The sequence below is a fragment of the Etheostoma spectabile genome, chromosome 4 (assembly GCF_008692095.1).
Source record: "Etheostoma spectabile isolate EspeVRDwgs_2016 chromosome 4, UIUC_Espe_1.0, whole genome shotgun sequence".
Lineage (NCBI taxonomy): Eukaryota > Metazoa > Chordata > Actinopteri > Perciformes > Percidae > Etheostoma > Etheostoma spectabile.
Genome location: NC_045736.1, coordinates 35,885,764 through 35,896,027, shown reverse-complemented (window position 1 = coordinate 35,896,027; position 10,264 = coordinate 35,885,764). Strand labels below are relative to the sequence as shown.

General features: G+C 40.9%; 1 long non-coding RNA gene across 1 annotated transcript in view; it reads right to left on the bottom strand.

Moving 5' to 3' along the window:
• Positions 1-4,077, bottom strand: part of LOC116687823 (uncharacterized) — a 5,854-nt gene extending 1,777 nt beyond the window's left edge. The window contains exons 1-2 of the long non-coding RNA XR_004331637.1: positions 4,067-4,077; positions 3,247-3,253 (exon numbers count right to left, since the gene is read on the bottom strand). This is a non-coding gene — a long non-coding RNA (uncharacterized LOC116687823). The remainder of the gene's footprint in view (positions 1-3,246; positions 3,254-4,066) is intronic.
• Positions 4,078-10,264: the final 6,187 nt, after the last annotated feature.

Sequence of the window (10,264 nt, the reverse complement as noted above, 5' to 3'; positions counted from 1 at the left end):
CACACACACACACACACACACACACACACACACACACAATGAGAAAGCAAATAGAGCATCTGAATGAAATTACCGATGGCTTGAGTAACTTCCTGTCTGTCTGTGTGTGTGTGTGCGTGTGTGTGTGTGTGTGTGCGTGTGTGTCAGAGCCACACAAGGCTGAGCAGTCCAGCATTAAACAGTCCACAGAGAATTGTATGATACTGGAAATGTAATTATCTGTCTGGGGCGTATCGTAATCGAAATCCTTCACGTTGAATATTTCAAATCCTCACAGGAGAAGGAAGACATCCTCGCGTTCATTACACACTGACATTTGCGTCACACATTTACATGTCTGTGGAAGATTTAAATCATTTCCTTAAGTAAAAGAAGCAAAACAACAATGTACTTCATTACGAGTACAAGTCCAAAAAGTATGGTCCACAAAATGTGAAGTAAAAAGAAAAAGTACTCATTGGGTGTCAGAGAGTTATATTATAATGTATTGTTATATTACTGGATTAGTGTTTTTGAATCAAAATGTTGTCGCTGGTCTGATGTTGCAACTACAACTTTCAACTAAATAAAGTATGTATATACAATATTTCTCTCTGAAATTCAGTGAAGTACAAGTAGTAGAATGTGAACATACTCAAAGTACATCAAAATTTTCCTTAAGAACAGTACAGTGTTTTCATGTCCCAGCTATGATCTAGACAACAGAGTACATCAGAGCAGAGTCACAGTTTCACATGCTAACTTCAGGGGACATAGGAATTTCAGGACTTAAACATTATAGGTTTTTTTTTTTAGAGTTTAAACGTCAGCTTTAATTTGGCATTACAGTTTTTTTTTATTGCTAAACAACAACTGACAACTGGCACAGCTGGAGCCACATGTGCAAAACTCAAACTACAGCCAGCACTACCAACAGTCACCTGAACCAAACAGTTCACATCTCCTGCTGAACTCATTCCAAGCATCACAACTCTTAACACACGTCTCAAAACAGGTTCAGTGCACCAAACACTCAGGACAATCCTCACTGAGATAACACACACTGTCACTCAGAACACACTGGGAGGAAAACACCAATAGGGAAATGACTGACTTTTCATCTTCACAGAACATATGTATATATATATATACACATATATATATATATATATATATATATATACACACATATATATATATATATATATATATATACACACATATATATATATATATATATATATATACACACACATATATATATATATATATACACACACATATATATATACAGGGGAGGTAATCTTGCCCCTTATGACCTCATAAGGAGCAAGATTCCAGATCGATCATTTTCTCAAAGGCAGAGCAGGATACCCAGGGCTCGGTTCACACCTGTCGCCATTTCCAGCCACTGAGGGACCATAGACAGGCTGGGGGAACTCATATTAATGTTAAAAAAACTCATAAAGCAAAATTTTCATGCCATGGGACCTTCAACAAAGTCAAATGAAGATGCATAGAAGAGATGGGATGTGGTCCTAAGTGGAGTCAGGGGGATGTGAAGAATGTGGTGTGTGAGAACATTTGAGAGCAAAAGGATAAAGAAAGCTAACCCTAGCACATGGGTGTCAGGCCCAGGTGCTCACAGGTGCAGCGGTGTGACCGCTCCACCCACATGACTACCTGCGAGACAATTAGCACGCTAAGCAGCTGCAGGGCTGTAAAACACACTCCGTTACTGAGCTTCTCAGGTGCTGGGATTTTGTAACCTTTGGATGGAGCCAGGTTAGCTGTTTCCTGCTAACTAGCTGTTGGCTGTAGCTACACATTTATCGCACAAACAAGTGAGTGGTATTGATCTTCTCATCTCACTCTCTGCAACAAAGCAAATCAGCTTATACCCGAAATGTCAAACTATTGCTTTAAGGGGGACGCTAGGCCAAGGAGTTTGGGAACGAGAGATGTAGAGAAGGGATCCAGCTCTCAGTGGGGCCTCATTTGAACGGTCCATACCGGTGCCAATACAATACCTGCCTTTCAGCATCCAATACCAAAACAATACTCTTTTAAAGCCTACCTATTCAGCAGACCTGTTGATACCTCCTTAGAAAAGAAACCAAGGTGCTCTAAAGTTTAACAGCTGCACAGAATTAAGATTCACACATTTTGACTTTAATCAGAAACTATGTGATCAAAGAAGAAAGAAAGAATGAAAGACATTCAAGGCCAGCTTTTGGCAGTTGAAAGTATTCGACACTCGACCCCGGACACGTTTCAGTCAGTACCAAAAAAGTACTGAGGTTCCACACCCAGCCCCACTTAGTTTTCATTTCTGTTTTCCTTGACTCGTGTTCCTTATTCTGACTTTCTTTCTGACTTCAGTCCAACGTGCAAAAGTCAATTACACACACTGCCTCTCTCTCTCTCTCCTGTGTGATTTATTCTTAGTTTTGCTGGGAAACACACAACACATTATCTTGACGGACGACGGTAACGTGAGCGATTAGTTGGATACATGCTTAAATGCAATTTGCTCTCACCAGTGTATCGCCATGGGTACTTTGTCCACAGCAATCCCACCAATCGGTCCCCAAACATCCCAGTTAGGGAATAAATGGCATAAACATATTCTTTGTACAATTTAACAAACAGGTTCTTTAGGTTCTTCATTAGGGCTGCAGGGGAATCTTCTTCTTTTTTTTCCTCTGGGGGAAATTGGATAGCATGGCTGATTGGCCACCCGGCATCCACCTCTCCCAACACATCAATTAAGCTGAAATCAGTGTGAGCTATGATATTAAAAATCACGTTTTATTTAACAGTGAGGAGAACTGGTGTAGCTATTGGCCCCAACTCCTAGTGCGATGTCAGAAGACCAGGAACAGCGAGTTAAGAGGGCCTTTAAACTGAGATTATTCTTTCTCAGTTAGAGCAGACCCACACGGGAACTGGGTGTACTCTGTCCTCCCATTCCTGCACTCTGTCCGTTTGTGAAACACTAACTCCCATTTCCCGCTTGGACGATTGCACAAATGGTTGTGCAACATTTCAAAAATATAGAGAACAGAAACACACAGCGATCTTGTGAGAAGAGACTCTTATGTCGAAAAAACGTTGTCATTACATCGGCTACTCAGTTATTAGGCTGAAAAACCCAAATCAGAATCAGGTTGTGGTGTGTTTTTGTGTTTCTCTTTTGTTAACTGCTTATTCTATTTTTGATATGTTGTGTTGCCGGTTATACTTGAATAGATATAGAATTTGCACTGACACTCTTGCACTATGCATCCATATCTATCTATCTATCTATCTATCTATCTATCTATCTCTCTTTTTTTCTCTCTCTCTCTCTCTGTCTATCTATCAACCTCTCTCTCTCTCTCTCTCTCTCTCTCTCTCTCTCCTCTCTCTATCTATCCCTCTTTCTCTCTCTATCTATCTATACAAGTTAATTCACAGTTCTAGATTAACAATAGTGTACCCCCCCTTCCACTTCCAGTCAACTACTCCAGCTGACTGGTCTGGAGCCTCCTTCGGTCTGGTTCTTCGGGCTCCTAATCTAATCGCCAAAGACTGTACATTTATTGATTTATTATATTTATTTATTATACTTTATTAATCCCACAAGGGGAAACTACACTTTTCACTCTGTTGTTATTACACACATTACACACAGGCCTGAATTACACACACACATGCTCAGTACCTTCACATGCACTAATGGAGAGATGTCAGAGTGAGGGGGCTGCCCATGGAAAGGTGCCCCGAGCGGTTGGGGGTTCGGTGCCTTGCTCAAGAGCACCTTGGCTGTGCCCAGGAGGTGAACTGGCACCTCTGCAGCTACCAGTCCACCACCATACTTTGGTCCGTACGGGGACTTGAACCAGTAACCCTCCGGTTCCCAACCCAACTCCCTATGGACTGAGCTACTACCACCCACCATTGAATTGAGCTGTGCAATAAATCTTATTTGCATATCTGCAAACATGTCTCTCCTGATTGAAATATATACAAAACAAAAAGCAGTTTAACATAAGGAGAAAAAAAACAGAGGCTGAGCAGATTTAGAGCAAAACGTGTAAAAAACAATCATCTTATGTGCAACAGGCAGGTGTATAGTCCAGGAGGAAGGTTTAGACAGAGTGTAGTGACTGAGGAGTGAGTTAAGAGTCATAATAAATAATCATTTCAATAACATTTCTTTTGGTATGACTGGAGAACTTCCCCTTCCTGGCAGCAGCCCGCCAGCTTCCCAGAGGTTCACTACCAGCTGGAACTATATGTGTTTAAACAACTGAGATAAGATCAAATGTTTACGTGGAAGAACTCCCTGACCCTCTGACTTTCCCCAGAGCTCTCCTCCATCATCCATCTTCATTAACGGGCTCACGCGTTAGTCTCTGTATCCATAATAAAGAGTTTCTGTTGTGGTGTGTGGTCTACATAACATCACTGTCTTCACGTACTACCCACTTAAACCTAAGACTGCTTCTGGGGTTTAAAGGGCCAGCTACATACTTTCCCTCTATGTCAGCTACGTGTGTGTGTGTGTGTGTGTGTGTGTGTGTGTGTGTTTTCTCGTTTAACTACCTTTATGGGGTCCAAAAACCAAAAACAGTGTAATTGTGGGGTCCGGAGAGCTTTGTGGGGCCAAAATGCTGGACCCCACAACTTTAAAGGGCAGTTTAAGGGTTAAGACTTGGTTTTAGGGTTAAGGTTAGAATTAGGTCATGGTTAGAGTGAGGGTAAGGGTTATGGTTAGGGTGGGGGTAAAGGTTAAGGTTAGGCCTTTAGTTGTGATGGTTAAGGTTAGGGTAAGGGGCTAGGGAATACATTATGTCAATGACGGGACCCCACAAAGATAGTAAGACGCACTATGTATGTATGTATTTCTGTGTGTGTGTGTGTGTGTGTGTGTGTGTGTGTGTGTGTGTGGCCACTGTATTCACACACTCATCCACCTACTTCCTGTCTCTGGATTATGATGCCATCAGTGCGAGCCCCTGCTCTGTCAGCTGGGATCTACCAGCCACGGATGTTAGCTTTGGGATTTACAGACAGTGGACCCCTCTCTCTCTCTCTCTTTCTCTCTCTCTTACACACACACACAACACACACACACACACACACACACACACACACACACACACACACACACGCTTGGTGATAGAAAAAGGACAAGGCGTTGTAAGGGGTTCTGTTGACTAGATGTGTTGGTTAGTGAAGCAGAACTGTGACTGGGTTCATTAAACAGAAATAAAACGTAACGTTAAAATGTGATCAGTTACGTTTTCTCCTCATCTTCTCTTCTATCTGAACTCTGGGAGCGTCTCTCCCTGCTTCAGTAGGAGGTGAAAATAGGCAGCTCCACAGACGTCTAGAGAAAAAAAAAAAAAAAACTGGGCTTCATTTGGTTTCAGAGGGAAATTGTTTTGGGCGACCAGGACACAGATAACAGGGGTTTCTGTGGAATGTAAATGATTCTGTTTTATTGTGAAGCAGCTCCTAACTACAGATTTAAATATAATGAGTGGATGCAGTTAAAGGCCCAGTGGGTAACATGTCCAAATTTACTATCAAAATTGGTATTGCCTGTTCACAAACGTGTCCTTTTTCATGAATATTAACCTCCCCCATCAACTCCAAGTGTTCCTTTTGGCTTGAAATTTTACCTTTGTATTTGCATAAAACGGAGTAGACACTCCATATTCATGCGCCATCTTGAAATACGTGAACCGGTAAGGGTACATAAAGGACATACTGCTCCGCCTATTGCGTTTTTGCTGTCACATGATGAACTCACAGCTGCTGCTAATGCTGCTAATGGGTAGCGTCGCTTCCAGGCCCCGGCAGGTTTGAAGAAGGAAACACGGAGGACCACATGTAATCAAAATCCAAATTTCAGGGAACAGGAGTCTTCTTCTTGGCCCAGAAAAAAATAAAAAGGATTTTTGGAAAAAGCAAGAAACCGGCTTCTTGAAGCGTGAAGGCTACCGTAGCTGTAATACGTACTTTGAACTGCATGACGCAAGAGAGTTGATTGCGGTATCTGGTCTCAACGCTAGATGGGAGAAATTCCTACACATTGGAATTTTAATAGTGACATGTAATCTAAAAACATTTTTTACGTGAAAATGACCAGTTCACTGCTTACATGGAGGTGTTCCAGTCCGCCAGAGTAAGAAAATCATTCCGGTGTACTGGAGGTTTAGCTTTCTAAGAAATCCCCAGAATGCAGTGTAAAAGATTTCAGAAAATGCTTGTCCCCAGGTTAAAGATGAACTATTGTGCTCCCATTCATCCCAACCAACAAAAAAACTCAGGTGTATTGCTGTATTGGTGTGTGTGTTAGCCGGATAGCCCCTTTTTAACCCTCCTGTTGTCCTCGGGTCAAATTTGACCCCTTAAAAAAAATGTCAAAATCTGAAATATGGGTTGCTTTTTAACCAAATTACCACAAAAATGGATTGGATTCCATACAACGCTCTTTGCAAATAATATTAATAAAAATAAATTTTATTTAAAGGCCGCACAGGGAATTCATGTGTTAAAAACAGCAAAACAAATACTACACATAATAAAACAGCCAAACAAATACTACACATAATAAAACAGCAAAAAAACACTATACAGCAAAAAAATACTATACAACAGCAAAACAAATGTTATACAGTATTACAATTTATAATGGTATACAGTAATACAATGGATTACTTTATTCCTGCCCCAAACTTATCTGTATGTTCCTCTGATCTTAACTATTAGTCAAAATGATTCATAATTTCTGCTTTAACTCAAATATTAGGGTAAATGAGGGTTATTGTCCATGAATTCCAAAACGTGGTGTAAAACTAGAGGTAGTAAGGTGGTGTTAGTGAAACAGAAGTAGACTGAACTGATTTTGGACGTGGTGACTGAGCGATGAACATCCTGTACTGATTTCCTCCGCCGACCAGATACAGACAGTTTTAGAAATGAGCGTACTTCCCTCAGAGAGTGAAGAGCTGAATATGATTCATCGTGTTGTCTGAAGCGGGATCATTTCCTCCTCAGCAAAGTGGAAAATATCTAACATGAACCAAAACCCACCAAAAAAAGAGTCGACCATCATTTTATTCTGACTTTTGCAAGCATTAGTCTACTTTCTGGTCCATGGTGACTCACACTATACGGCTCATTAAAATCACAACAAAAACTCAGCTTAATGGATCATAGTGGTGGTTTGGCAAAGTGTAGCACATTGGTTTCCTTCCTTCCTTCCTTCCTTCCTTCCTTCCTTCCTTCCTTCCAGTCATTGGTTTGAGTCAAAAATGAAATTTGAAGAGTTTTTGTTATGGGCATCATGAAGAAAACCTGCAGTACATGGCGTGTTTTGCTGTTAAAATGTAGGGTCCCTGTGAAGCTGTAAGGCTCGTTACACCAGAAAACATCTGGTAGATGTCTAGTAAAGTATTATGTTAGCTGTAGGCCCGAAGAACAGCTTAGAGAGATTTTGACCTGTTGGTGGTGCTATATAAAAAAAGCGTTGGGTATTCATCCTCGGGGGAGCATGAATGTCTAAACCAGGGCTATTCAATTAATTTGGAATTGGGGCCAGTTCATGAAACTGAGGCAAAATAAGGGGCCGGAGAATATGAGTAATTATAGTAACAAATAAAGAAATTACAACAACATACTGAAGGAGTCAATATATTCTATTTTGTAAATGCAGAACAACGTATGCATATTGTGGTACACTAAGACACACAGGTCCATGACATTGTTCCATTCAAAAGACAATACAATGTTGAAAAATCAGAGACAGACAATTAGAGAAATGCAGTTACTAACAGAAAACATCCACTTAATTGCACATAACTGTACAAAATTACAGCTCATTATCCTCAATTGACAATGAAGGATACATTTCAGTGTTCAAGTAAAGAGGAAATATCCTCAGAATATCAAACTGTCCCGTTCTCCACTGGTTGAAAATAGAAATGCAGCTAAATGGAAACTTAATACAACACACGCTTTTTCCTTCTAAAAAATAAACATGTTGACGCGTGCCAATCCAAGTTGTTTCCCTCAAGAATGAAGCAATTTTAGTGAAGATAATCTCACCGGTAGTGTGCCCCTCCATGGGAATTAGACCAAGCAGATCCTCACGAAAACATTCCCCATCAAAAAATCGCACATAGAGGCACAGCTGTGCAACATCACTGTTATCAGTCGACTCATCCACGGCCAAAGACATCACCTCGGCCTTCCTCAGCTTGTCCAAAAGCGTCTCGAAAACGTCCGATGCAAGGGACTCGACTCTCCTCATATTTGACGTGTCAGAAATTGGAATTTGCTTGATCAAATCGATAATGTTTTTTCGGGTTTTCTCATCTGTTACCACCTCCTCAATGGATGCCAGCATACACTCCTTGACTGTCTCTGAGTCTGTAAACGGCTTTTTCTTTTTGCCCAATATCCATGCCACTCGTAACGACGCCGCAGTTGCTCTCTCTTGATCTGTACAGGCCCGAAACAAAATGCGACGTCTTTGCTCGTAACAAGATGTAAGCCCGTTATCTTCTGCCCCCAGCAGCGAGCCGAGGAAAGAAGTAGCATCAAGTTAGCATGGTTGTTCTGAAATGCCTTCTCAAATTATACTCTTTGCACACGGCAAGGCACTCGTTGCAGATTAAACACAGCAGATTCGCATCAACGGCAATAAACGCGCATTTCTCTGTCCATTCACTGTTGAACTGCCTGTTCTCTGAGTCAACTTTTCTTTTTTTAAGGATGAGAGACATTTTTCTTGTTAGCCAAACTTTGCGCTTGGCTTGAAAGAAAGTCAGAGCGCGGCACTAGAGCGCGAATGGGCGGCTTTGATTGGTCATGTGGTTCCCCAAAATATATTCCGGCCGAAACAGGTAGTATTCTACCTTTTTGCCACCATGGCTGAAAGGGGTCATACCGCTACTGCCTCCTACCGTACGAAAGAATGTACAATTAACCATAGTCATGCGATGTATGAGACTACCCATATGTAATAACTACACTTCACTCCACGGGCCTGTACAAAATCCCTCAGGGGCCGGACCCGGCCCTGGGGCCGCCAATTGAATAGCCCGGGTCTAAACTCTCAACCAAATTAATATTTTTCACTCACATGATGAACAGATGGACTCACAGCTGTAAAATGGGGCTGGAAACCTATTGTAGCTTTGGAAAACAGTTGGCAGTATGTTATTACATTGTTATTATTATTATCACATGTCATGCTAGTGATGGCCAAATGAAGCTTTGTGAAGCAGTGTCTTTATTTTCTAAGCCCACTAGATGGCGCTCTCTGTTTAACAAAAGGTTGAGAATACATTGCGAATTGCGATGCCTTAGGCCTATCTCTTAACCCTCCTGTTGTCCTCGAGTCAAAGTGACCCGTTTTCCTATGTCAGTGTTCTTTTTAACTACCCAAAATTACATGATTGATTCCACACAACGCTCTTTGGCAAGTACAAATCTCTACTTTCATTCATTTTGGGGTGTCTTATTCAATTTTATAGCATTTGAAAAACAGATTGAAGTGGTTTTGAAATAGTATTGAGTAAAAGTTGACATATTCCAGTCTGTGAATATCCATCAACATACATTCTTTTAATTTTAGTCTAAATAATTTCAAATTTCTGCTTTTCTAACTCTGATATTAGCTATAATTACTTATAAATGAGGTTTATTGAAAATAAATTGCAAAATTAACTGTAAAACTAAAGTTGACAAGTTAGTGTTACGTAGTGTTGAAAACGTCAAAAGAAGTGAAAAACATTGAAAAAAAACGTCAAAAGTGATGAAAATTGGGACAAAAACATAAATAAAATTGAAAAACGTCAACAAAAGTCGTTGGTTTTCAATTTAGACAGGAAGACAATACAAGGGTTAAAACCCAGAGCGTCATCTAGTGGGCTCAGAAAATAAAGACACACAAAGATTCATTTGGCAATCACTATCTGATGCTTTGATCCAAAGTGACTTACAATTGTTATATATGTCAGAGGTCGCACGCCTGGAGCAACTAGGGGTTAAGTGTCTTGCTCATCACCAATGTTAAGTATGTGGTATCGTGGTTCAGGATCAGAAACATCCAGGAATGTTTTGGGCTCAGTTTGTTCGTTCATGAGCAGGATTATGGAAAAACGTCAGCATGAGCCAAAGAAGAACTCCGAATCCGAATCACCAGGCGGTGATCTATTAAAGGCAGTGCATTATGGAGCACACTTCCCCCAACTATAAGGGAGCGTCCCACTTTGGCCTCCTT